The 12740-nt window shown below is 43.9% G+C and overlaps 1 long non-coding RNA gene across 1 annotated transcript; it reads left to right on the top strand.

The window, feature by feature from the left end:
• The first annotated feature begins 1716 nt into the window (after positions 1–1716).
• Positions 1717–4494, top strand: LOC122368638. The gene is made up of 3 exons (XR_006254272.1): positions 1717–1742; positions 2101–2470; positions 4456–4494. It is a non-coding gene; the product is annotated as an uncharacterized LOC122368638 (long non-coding RNA).
• The last annotated feature ends 8246 nt before the right edge of the window (positions 4495–12740 follow it).

The raw sequence follows: 12740 nt of genomic DNA, 5'->3' as shown, positions 1-12740 counted from the left end.
AAATTATAGTTCATTCGACGCGTCTCGGCGAGGAGAACACGATTCTGGTAATTGAAATGTCGTGGCTTTTTGTAGTCGAAAGTTATTGTCGAAAAACATTTTTCGTAAAAACAGCTATTTTTGGAGTTTTTGCCCTCTGGAGGCTAAACCGTTGACCTGAGGTCAATATTGATTATTACCTTTTCAAAAGAAGAGCTCAAAAGCTATCGATTGCTTTTCCATGCGTTTTCCTAGCTACCATAGTTCCTGAGATAGCGGCATGTTTTCTGAAAAATATAATGACAATTGGCAAATTTTGACCTTTGATGACCTCTGGTGACCCCAATATTGCTCTAAGGTGAAAAATGACCGAAATACTTTCAAACGTACGCATTGAGAGCTATCGACTGCTTTTTACCGCGCCTTTCTAGCCCTCTTAGTTTTTGAGTTAGAGGTGGGTGGTAACATATGCCCCCCCCCCCCCACTAGGGCGAAGTTGGCTGAGGCCTGAGACCGCCACTGGGGCGCGGGTTAAGGGAAGGACAGTCGTTACGGGAAGGACAGTCTACCAATGGAAGGGACAATTGTGTAGGTAATTCACATTTATAGCTATGCAAGTACCAACTACGCGCATGTATTGCCTCAGGACCTTTTGAGACACGCTTGGTGCCTGAGACCCAGCTTTGCTCTTAGTTGCGTGCTGTAGGCCTGTAGCGAGGTCCTGCTGGGACGGTGGGAGTGACTGTCAAATTCAAACGTATTGGTGCTTTTGACGCATGACCAATGTACCACTTATGGCCAATACTTTGCTTGGCTTACAGTTTACACTTAATACCCATTACCCAAATGTAGTTGCAATTTCCCCAGCCTATCACCTCCTCAGGACACAGACCCGCCGGCCAGCTGCAGAGTGCAGCGTGTGGGTGGCAGACGCCGAGCCCGCACTGAAAAAAACTTACACCTAGAGAGTTATTTTTGGAGTTTTTCCACTCCAGTTTGGCGAATAATCACGCACCAATGGCATATAATGATTATGTTTTGTAGCGTATTCTTACTCTCTGCATTGCATTAAGGGCGTTTTTGAAAGTTATTCTTAAACCTGGAACTATAATCATCTCTTTTGTGTTTTAGCAAGTGGTAATTTTATCTTCTAATTTCATCACGTGTCCTTTTTATTCTTTCGGGTTATAAATTTATGTCAGTCTCAAAGAGGCATGGGGTAATTTTAGCTTATTTCACAGTGATAAACAAGGTCATTGGAATATATTTGTGCTGAACTCCCATTAGATGGTAATGAAATTGACAGCTAGAGTACTTTTATCAAAACTGCATAAAAATAAACCGCTGTGGAGTAATTAGGGTAATTTTTATACTCCATAACGACTGATAAATTGACGCGACAGAATAAAACTATTCTCATGTAGGTGTAAAATTTACTCCCTTCGTGATAAACCTATCATGTCCGGACAATAATTTTATAACCATGGAGTAATATTATGTGGTAGCATTACTAACATTATTCTTCGGGAGTATTCGGGAGCGTATTTCAAGCAATACTGTATCACTTTCTTGAAAATCCTATTCCGTTGTGACATAACTAATCTAAAAGTGATTAATCTATTCGTCCAGCACAGTATTATTCCAAGAATAATATTTTCGGAACGTCTCTTCAGTTCGCGACCATTCGCGACCGCCATTGTGCTCAAATCGTCAGAATCAAGGCCTTCTGTCAGAGAGCCGAGCAAGCGTCCCAGTCCTCGAAGGTAAGCTGAAATTACTGTATAGGTACTTTGTGTTTTGTTACTATGACTTTACAGTAATCCGTAGTATGACCATACAATCCAAGAAATGCGTTGACGTAGATTTGCGGACGAAGATTTCCGCGATGATGAAATTCTGGAAGACAAATTTTCAAAACAAATTGACAAATTGTTGTTACAAACAAACAAAACAAATTGTTAAAGCGGTCATATCCGGACATCTACTTTTTGTTGTTTCTATTCTCCCAATATCACGATAGAAGAAAACACGTTTAATGAACGTATTTATATCTTGTTCAGTGTTCACTGCCTGATAAAGCTGTCCATGAAATTAAAAAAACGGTTCTTTTCTTTCTCAAAGGTGACTCTGCGGAAGAACAGCTTCCGACAGAAACTTCGGAACAGATTCAAGAACTGTCGAAAGCCACTGAGCATTGAGCAACGCCGTCATCGACACGGAAAGACGAGCCAGGGGCATCGTCGTGAAAAAGCGTGCGGCAGCTGAAGAGGGGATGCCGGGGATGTTTCCCAAAACGAAGAAGTCGAAGCTAGACATCTGCACCGAAACCGCCAAGTTCAGTGCCAAGCTAAAGCACGCCGATGTCACTCACAAGACATCTGTTCTCAAAGATTCCTTCGAGGTTCGGCGGATATGCCTCACGAGCAACCGAAACCGGAAGACTGGCGAGGAGATGAAGGAGATATTCCCGGATATGTACAGCGAAGCTGCCGTAAGTGTTGCTTTACTCGGTATTTAAAAGTCTTGTCTAATGTTATGTGTGATTGAACTCGAGATTCCTTTACTAACAGGGTAGTTCAGTAGGAAAATTTGACCGCCACGGTGACGTCACAGTGGCTATGCGTAAGCGTGGTGTAGTTAAAATGTCACATTTGACATCTGTGCCTTTTAAGGGTGGATTATCGAGAAACGGGGCTTCAAACATTCATGTAAACGTGTTTTTTATAAACTTCCCAATTATAAGCTCGCCAGTTGACCCAGATGATCACCATCTTCCTATGTATTATGAATGCGTGGGAACTTTTTTCCCGCCAGCGCGGCAGCGTGATGTAACGGTAAAGGAATTTTGAAACTCGTTAACGGGGGATGGTTGAACTGAACTAACTATATAATTAGTGGCACCATTTTATATCCGCGCTATCAGGGAACAACATTGGATAGGAAAACATCTGGAAAATTTGTATAATTCTGGTTTTTCTACCGCCTGCTGGGAAGTCACCCATCCCCCCTCCCATCTAACTTGGCGGGTCCTAAGCAACGTAACCGTAACGAAACGCTCAAGGCGGAGTTGGGAATCTTATCACAAACCATGACGAAAGCATTCCAGTCATTTTTATCAGGTAAAAGATCACCAGAGGTTGACACTTGACGTGGCGCGCTTTCAAACTTTTTGTGAGCTGGAGTAACTTACCTGACCTGACCTTCCACAATGATATAATGTTCACTTGATGTTGCTTGATGTTAATTCCATTCATTAACCCGCGCCCTGCTGGGGGGGGGGGGGTGTTTGAACACCCCCCCTTGTGGTTTTTCGCGAATATCTCAAAAACGGCGGCGCGGAGCGCCGCCGTTTTTGGTACACCTTATTATACATCAATTCTACACATGTTGTAAAAATTTCAGACCAAGGTCATTCAAGGTCAGGTCACCAGGTCACTTGAAGTGACCTCACCTCATAAAAAGTTTCCATGTCTGTCATAGCTACACCGAGTGACCGACCACTTTGAAACTTTCAGCGATTGCTAAGAGCAATAGCATGTACAAAATGTTAATCTCAGAATTTTGATATCGATGACCTAAGGTCAGGTCAATTTTGCGACCTCCCCATTATAAGTCAATGGGAGAAAATTGAAATGCGCCTCTTTTGGACGAAAGACATTATAAACACTCCCAAACATCGAATTACAAGTGGTTTAGACACACTGAACATAAAAATGGTGTCCGTGACCCTTGTTTATGCCCTGAGGTCATCTTAGGTCACGAATGGTATCTAACAGTTTTTCGCAAATAACTTTTGATAGAGGCATGCTAGAGCGATGAAAACGCCTTAGATGTGTTCAGCTCGACGATACGGATCGACTGATATGCAACATGACCCTTTCCGGTCAGGTCATGACCTTGACCTGAGGTCAAATTTTCAAGTTGACCTTTCAAGGTCAAGCTGTAGTTCAATCGATGCGTCTTGACGAGAGGAACATGATGCCGGTAAAAGTAAGCTCGTATAGGGCTTGGGTCAAAAGTTATTGCAGAAAAACTGTTTCCGAAAAAATCGGCTATTTTTGCAGTTTTTGCCCCCTGCAGGCAAAGCCGTTGACGTTAGGTCAAATCTGAGAGAATTACTCAGAAAGGGCGTTAATAGGGCTATCGAATGCGCTTTTCCGCGGCGCTGTAGCTCTATTGGTTCCCGAGTTATGCGTTGGCTTCTTGGAAATTTTCGACATTCGACCTGGAAATCGGCGAAATTTTGCCTTCAATGACCTCTGGTGACCTGACCTTTGACCTGACCAAAAAAATGACAGAAGTGATTTCGTCATTATTTTTGACGCTCTTTCGAACGCCGCCTTCCGCGTATCGCTACGTGGCCCAGGAGCCGAGTTACAAGGGGGGGTGTTCAAACACCCCCCCCCCCCCAGCAGGGCGTGGAAATCCAGGACCCCCAGCCGGGCGCGGGTTAATGTGATTTTGCGATGTTTCCAGGTGTGGACTGACTTGGGAATGATCATGGGGCTCGAGGAGGACCTGAAGGAGCATGTCCTGCACAAAATCAGACATACCGCGAAGAAGTATGCCCAGACGATGATAAACGTGGAGCCGGCCGACAAAGACGGTGAGTTTTGAACGGGCACAAGCACACCTTTTCGGATGAGGTGTTCCGCTAGCAACAATCGTGCCGGGGGGGGGGGATACTCTTCTTCTATATAACTGGGCTCGAGCCGATCATCGTAGACAATATATTCCTGGCCAGGGCTGGAATAATGTTTAGATCTGACTGATTTTTTTTTTTGCGAATGAAAGGTTAGGCCCGAGGTATTTTCGATAAATACGAGGTCAGGCCAAAACATTAGCCAAGACCAAGTGTAGGAAGGTATTTCCCACGCATACTTCTTCCTGCACGATGGAAAATGACGTTTCACATATCCCAATGGCGTAATACATTAACCCGCGCCCCGTTGGGCTCTGCCGAGCAACGCGCCCGGTTGGGGGGGGGGCATTTTGCCCCCCCCCCTAAGATCTCGAGAACCACGCAACATAGCGACAAGCGGTAAACGGCGTTGGATAGCCCCAACGGGGAACTACCTTGTGACCCAATTTTATTGACCTAGGTCAATCCGATGACGTCACAGGTCAGGTCAAAGGTCCAATTTTCACCGTTTACAGGCACTTCAAGAAATGCGTTGTAAAATCGAGTAAAATGCATTTCATTGAAAATCATCGATGGGGAAATGTTCTTCAAACACATATTTTGCTATTTGAGGTCACTGATACCAGGTCAGGTCACAGAGGTCAGGTCACGGGGGGGGTCACAATATGAAAGTGTCCTGTGGTACATGTTTTATGGTCCATTTTACATGACAAATGCGATTATATGGGTCAGGCAGGCTTTGGGGCCTGCTTAGATCACGTTTTGGTCAAGGTCAGGTCAAGGTCAGGTCAAGGTCAGGTCAAATTAGGTCAAATTTCAAAGTTAATATTTTTGCATAAAATGGGTATCGAATCGATGCAGCTCGTCACGGGGAGTTCAATGGTGGTCTTTGTTTTGCCGTACCTGGTCTAGAATTGCTAAAAATTGAGTTCAAAAATTTGACGTCATCATTTTTGAACAGTTTTTTCGCTATAACTTGGCTAAAAAACGAGATATCGATCTGAAATTTGGTATGTATATAGAAGAGCGCGTGAACTATCACATATATTCCGGTTTTTCGAAATTTGGAAAATTTTTGGATTTTTTCAAAGTTTTTCTAAAAAAATCAATTTTTTGAATTTTTTTTTGGTCAAAAACCAAAAATTTTGAAAATCCGAGATAGCAGTTTTGTAGCGCCGCTTTTTGTCTACTAGACCATATAAAGAACTTTGAAATTGGTTGATAACTGTAGATTTGGTGAGCGTTTCAAGATTGCATGTTTTTTGCTCATTTTTGCTCGAACATGACCTCAGTTTAACCTCAATAACTCCTGACCTAAGGTGACCTAAGACTTGAAATTTGGTGTGAAGGTGTCAAATTGATGCCCGGGAAGGTACTGAAAATTTGGCGGCGCTGCGCGCCGCCGTTTTCTTGCTATTCAGGAAAAACCACAGGGGGGGCCAAAATGGCCCCCCCCCCAACGGGGCGAGGGTTAACCCGCGCCAGGCTGGGGGTCCTGGATTTCCACGCCCTGCTGGGGGGGTGTTTGAACACCCCCCCCCCCTTGTAACTCGGCTCCTGGGCCACGTAGCGATACGCGGAAGGCGGCGTTCGAAAGAGCGTCAAAAATAATGACGAAATCACTTCGGTCAATTTTTTGGTCAGGTCAAAGGTCAGGTCACTAGAGGTCATTGAAGGCAAAATTTCGCCGATTTTCAGGTCGAATGTCGAAAATTTCCAAGAAGCCAACACATAACTCGGGAACCAATAGAGCTACAGCGCCGCGGAAAAGCGCATTGGATAGCCCTATTAACGCCCTTTCTGAATAATGCTCTCAGATTTGACCTAACGTCAACGGTTTTGCCTGCAGGGGGCACAAACTGCAAAAATAGCCGATTTTTTTCGAAAACAGTTTTTCTGCAATAACTTTTGACCCAAGTCTTGTACGAGCTTACTTTTACCGGCATCGTGTTCCTCTCGTCAAGACGCATCGAATTAACTATAACTTGACCTTGAAAGGTCAACTTGAAAATTTGACCTCAGGTCAAGGTCATGACCTGACCGGAAAGGGTCATGTTGCATATCAGTCGATCCGTATCGTCGAGCTGAACACATCTAAGGCGTTTTCATCGCTCTAGCATGCCTCTATCAAAAGTTATTTGCGAAAAACTGTCAGATACCATTCGTGACCTAAGATGACCTCAGGGCATAAACAAGGGTCACGGACACCATTTTTATGTTCAGTGTGTCTAAACTACTTGTAATTCGGTGTTTGGGAGTGTTTATAATGTCTTGCATCCAAAAGAGGCGCATTTCAATTTTCTCCCGTTGACTTATAATGGCGAGGTCGCAAAATTGACCTGACCTTAGGTCATCGATATCAAAATTCTGAGATATACATTTTGACATGCGATTGCCCTTAGCAATCGCTGAAAGTTTCAAAACGATCGGTCACTCGGTGTAACTATGACAGACATTGAAAATTTTTTATGAGGTGAGGTCACTTCAAGTGACCTGGTGACCTGACCTTGAATGACCTTGGTCTGAAATTTTTATAACATCTGTAGAATTGATGTATGATAAGCGCCGCCATTTTTGAGATATTCGCGAAAAACCACAAGGGGGGTGTTCAAACACCCCCCCCCCCCCAGCAGGGCGCGGGTTAACCCGCGCCCAACTGGGGGGGGGGCTATTTATAGCCCCCTCCCGTTTTTCTGCAATAACTTCCAAACCCCTTGACGTATCGACGCCAAACTTTCAGTACCTTCGGCTACATCAATTTGACACCTTGTGTCAAAGTTTGAACTTCGTACCTACCATAGGTCGGCCGGAAATGACGTCAGAGTGACGTCATGTTCGGCCGATTTCGACGCAAAACATTGAACCAGGCAATCGCTCCCAAGAGCTCAGTTTTTAAGCTAGATCCAATTTCTTTGCATGAGAGGACTCAGAATAGACTGCGGTATCAAACTGCTATCTCGGATTTTCGAAATTATTAAAATTTCGAAAAATTTATATAATAAAATTCAAAATTTATATTTTTACATTTTCTTCAAAAGTTTTTTGTTTTTTTCGGAAAAACCGGAATATATGTGATAGAACGCATTATTATGACTAACTCTAGCAAGTTTTAGCTAAATATCTTCAAAAATGGCTAAGTTATACGCATTATTGCAAAAAAAATAACAATTATTAATTTTTCAAATCAATTTTTCAGCACGAATTTGAAATCGCACGCCAATATAAATGGCACCATCGTGTTTCTGAGCTCAAACTGCATCTAATAGACACCTTTTTGTTGAAAAATTTAACCAAAATTTGACCTTTTTTGACCTGAAAGTGACCTGACCTAAGCTAAATTTGACTCAAAACGACCTCGAATGACACAGACGACATCAAATTCGAAATGTTTGGCCTAAATGGACCATAAAACATGTGTCACGTGACCGACGGATGATATAATATTTTCGTGACCTGTGATGACCTGACCTTGACCTGAAAATCAAAGTACAAGTTTGGTACCCTCAGAGTATCTAGAGCATCTGTTCACGAGTGTGTTAACCAAAAATGAGCCTGATCTGACTTGTAAGACGGCGGCCAGAGCCCAAAACGTGAAGAAGCCAAAATGCTAATAATTTTTACTTTGACCTGACCTGTGACGTCATCGGTGACCTCGAGGTCAATGAAATTAGGTTTCGTTCGACAGTTTTTCCGGGGCTATCAGACGCCGTTTGAATTTTGACGATCGGCCCAGTAGTTTCGGAATTAGGAGGGGGGGGCTATGAATAGCCCCCCCCCCAGTAGGGCGTGTTATACGCAGACCCCAGTGGGGCGCGGGTTAATAGCAGAGGGCAGGATAACTGTTTATTTTCTTGATGATTTTTTTTTTTGGCTTAAAGGGACCCTCCCACCTTCAAAAAAGTTAATGAATTGGCATGAAAGTGATGTCCCTTGGTTCAGAAAGAGCGAAAACGAATATCTACCAAATTTCACCGAAAAATATTCACTGGTTTTCAAGATATTAGGCTTTTACTTTTGTTTACTTTTTTGGATCTCCCCTGTTACTAGCGACTTTATTTGGAAACAATAATTTGGCAGCCTTAAAGTGCGGCAGACGTTGCACGCAAAGCAGCGTATACCACCACGTGTTAACGATGGTTTTAGTCTAAGATTTAAAAATCGTTAGATCTCCGCTGACGTCACAAATTCTAAGGGGGCATTCCAATGCATTAGCCCCTTAGAATCCGAAAACTGCAAGTTTGAAATTCCATATCTTCGAATTAAAGCATTTTTCGATGTTGTGAGTGCCCAAACCGGTATTTGCAGGCCATGGCCACCAATTTGGCTATCTCAACTCAAAACTAATGTTAACCCGCGCCCTGCTGGGGGTCCTGGGGCCGTATTCACGTCGATCATTTTCGTAAGAATTTTCTAAGTTTGACCTACTTCTTAAGTAATTTTTTTTAATCACGTGAATTCCGTCGATAAAAACTTAAGAAGTGTCGACGTGAATACCAAATTATACTTACGAAAGAAAATCGACTTACGAAGTCGACGTGAATACGGCCCCTGGATTTCCACGCCCTGCTGGGGGGGGGGGGGGGTGTTTGAACACCCCCCTTGTAACTCGGCTCCTGGGCCACGTAGCGATACGCGGAAGGCGGCGTTCGAAAGAGCGTAAAAAATAATGACGAAATCACTTCGTTCAATTTTTTGGTCAGGTCAAAGGTCAGGTCACCAGAGGTCATTGAAGGCAAAATTTCGCCGATTTCCAGGTCGAATGTCGAAAATTTCCAAGAAGCCAACGCATAACTCGGGAACCAATAGAGCTACAGCGCCGCGGAAAAGCGCATTCGATAGCCCTATTAACGCCCTTTCTGAGTAATTCTCTCAGATTTGACCTAAGGTCAACGGTTTTGCCTGCAGGGGGCAAAAACTGCAAAAATAGCCGATATTTTCGAAAACAGTTTTTCTGCAATAACTTTTGACCCAAGCCTTGTACGAGCTTACTTTTACCGGCATCGTGTTCCTCTCGTCAAGACGCATCGAATGAACTATAACTTGACCTTGAAAGGTCAACTTGAAAATTTGACCTCAGGTCAAGGTCATGACCTGACCGGAAAGGGTCATGTTGCATATCAGTCGATCCGTATCGTCGAGCTGAACACATCTAAGGCGTTTTCATCGCTCTAGCATGCCTCTATCAAAAGTTATTTGCGAAAAACTGTTAGATACCATTCGTGACCTAAGATGACCTCAGGGCATAAACAAGGGTCACGGACACTATTTTCAAGTTCAGTGTGTCTAAACCACTTGTAATTCGGTGTTTGGGAGTGTGTATAATGTCTTTCATCCAAAAGAGGCGCATTTCAATTTTCTCCCATTGACTTATAATGGGGAGGTCGCAAAATTGACCTGACCTTAGGTCATCGATATCAAAATTCTGAGATATACATTTTGTACATGCTATTGCTCTTAGCAATCGCTGAAAGTTTCAAAGCGATCGGTCACTCGGTGTAGCTATGACAGACATTGAAAGTTTTTATGAGGTGAGGTCACTTCAAGTGACCTGGTGACCTGACCTTGAATGACCTTGGTCTGGAATTTTCACAACATGTGTAGAATTGATGTATGATAATGTGTAACAAAAACGGCGGCGCTCCGCGCCGCCGTTTTTGAGATATTCGCGAAAAACCACAAGGGGGGGGTGTTCAAACACCCCCCCAGCAGGGCGCGGGTTAAGGTGGGAGTGTCCCTTTAAAGGAAGACTGCCACCTTTTTTTTACACAAAACGGTTTTCACTAGACCTAACCCACCTATGACCTACCCTGAAGTCTTTTTCCCGAAATTCGGCCTAGTTTTCAAGATATCCGCAATTGGACTTCAGATTAAAGCCATCACAAATGTGTGGAATATGGGAATGTAACATTACCATGTTAAAATCCCATCTCCCACACTTTTTTTGATGGCATCAATGTGAACTTCGAATGCGGATATCTCGAAAACTAGGACGAATTTCGGGAAACGGACTTCAGGGTGGGTCATAGGTGGGTCAGGTCTACTGAAAACCGTTTTAAACCGAAAACCGTAAAAAGGTGGCACTTTAACGACGGGCGGGACAACATGTTGTACCTCACCTTTGGACAGCCAATCGTCGTTGGTTTTGCTATTAGTCAAAAAGTGTTGTTTAACTCTAGTGATATTGAAAAGTCATGGTTGTCTCCATTCAGGTTGTCTCCATTCATGGTTGTCTTCATTGTCTCCAAATATACCACAGTTACATGCAGTTTGAATCAAACTGCATGTAACTGTGGTATATTTGGAGACAATGAAGACAACCATGAATGGAGACAACCTGAATTTTGATACCTACTTGCACTCCATACTTAAAGGGACCCTCCCACCTTCGAAAAAGTTTATGAATTGGCATGAAAAAGATGTCGCTCGGTTCAGAAAGAGCGAAAACGAATATCTACCAAATTTCACCGAAAAATATTCACCGGTTTTCAAGATATTAGACTTTTACTTTTGTTTACTTTTTTAGGATCTCCGCTGTTTCTAGCGACTTTATTTTAGAAGTGCGGCGTTTGCGGCAGATGTTGCGCGCAAATAGCATATACCACCGCGTGCTACAAAACGTTTTAGTCAAACATTAAAAAATCGTTAGATATTTGCGCTGACGTCACACATTCAGAGGGGTATTCCTAAGCATTAGCCCCTCTGAATCAAAATGCTGCAATTTTGAAATTCAATATTTCCGATTTAAGGCATTTCTCGATGTTGTGAGTGCCGAAACCGGTAATTGTGAGCCAGGGACCCCATTTTGGCTATCTCAACTCAAATCTAATGTTAAGGTGGGAGGGTCCCTTTAACCATGACAGCGGAACATCGGGTACTAATTTCTTATTTCACTGAAATATTTTAACGACGTATAATTATTTTGTAATTATGCACCACGTTTAGTTGTAAGAGTGTATCGTACTACGCAAACGTACTACGCATCGTACTACGATTTTGAGAGTGAAAAGAAATCAGGAAGAAGCGAAGAATCGTCTCCAGATACTGTAGATGGCATAGCCAGCTACTGTACGAAGTCGAACGCGGTTCCTTGTTTCTCTCCTAGGTTTCCTTTACGTTTATTTGTACGATATGCATTGATGCCAACTGACTGCAATATTCTTTTTCACGGCAGACGACGAGCTGCTAGCTCTACTTGCCTATGGTTGTGGAACAACCATTGGCACCTTGGCGGATCCGAGAAACGGGGTTCGTCAGGCAGGTGAGGAACTATCGGTGGACGGTGTGGTGGTCTGCCAACTGCCGGCTACCAGGTTGGAGACCGTGGCCCTAATGACGGCCGCCCACGCTGTCTTCTACACAAAGTTCACGGGACCCTGCAGGGCCCTGTTCGAGATTCTTTACCGGAGTGTGGGATTCGATGTAAACCTATCTGGCTTATCACAGAAGGTGTGGGAGGTTACCCAGGTAGTGTAGAACCAGCATCGGAGATGCCCACTTCGAATGACTGGCGACCTGTGGCTCATCTGTGGTTCAAGTGACTCGTGACTTGTGGCTCACCTGTGGCTCAAGTGACTCGCAACGTGTGGCTCACACTACTGGAGCCTCTGTATTATGACTAATTCAGCTGCGGCGGTCTCAGTACGCCAATGAGTCTCAGTACGTCTTTCATAGCCCAGATCACGCTCGTTTTATATGCCATCCGTGGCGGTGGTTCTGTGCGCAGATGTTATTCGTTAGCCTCAGTGTTAACCATACACGCTCGTTTTATCTGCCATCCGTGGCGGTGGTTCTGTGCGCAGATGTTATTCGTTAGCCTCAGTGTTAACCATAACGCCCTTGTGAGTTGTGACCTTGAACGTCCTTCCAGTGATTTCGCATTGCGGCCGGCAGAGACGAAGTTTTGCCTCCCAGTTGAGACGCCGCTTCTCAACTAGGAAGCAAAATTACGTCCCTGTCGGCCGCAATGCGCCATCACTGGAAGTGCGTCCATGTACCTGCTGATGCTCAGGTACCATTCGTTAATCAGTTGTTGGTGTTTCAATACATTGTTTAAATGCATTCCTTATTTTACACTTGGTCATAATATTATCACATCACCCCGCATTATCAGGGGTGGTAC

The sequence above is a fragment of the Amphibalanus amphitrite genome, unplaced genomic scaffold (genome assembly GCF_019059575.1).
Source record: "Amphibalanus amphitrite isolate SeventyFive unplaced genomic scaffold, NRLGWU_Aamphi_draft 000963F_arrow, whole genome shotgun sequence".
In the NCBI taxonomy this organism is placed as follows: domain Eukaryota; kingdom Metazoa; phylum Arthropoda; class Thecostraca; order Balanomorpha; family Balanidae; genus Amphibalanus; species Amphibalanus amphitrite.
Note: the sequence above shows the minus strand (reverse complement) of the source record. Positions and strands in the feature narration are given on the sequence as shown.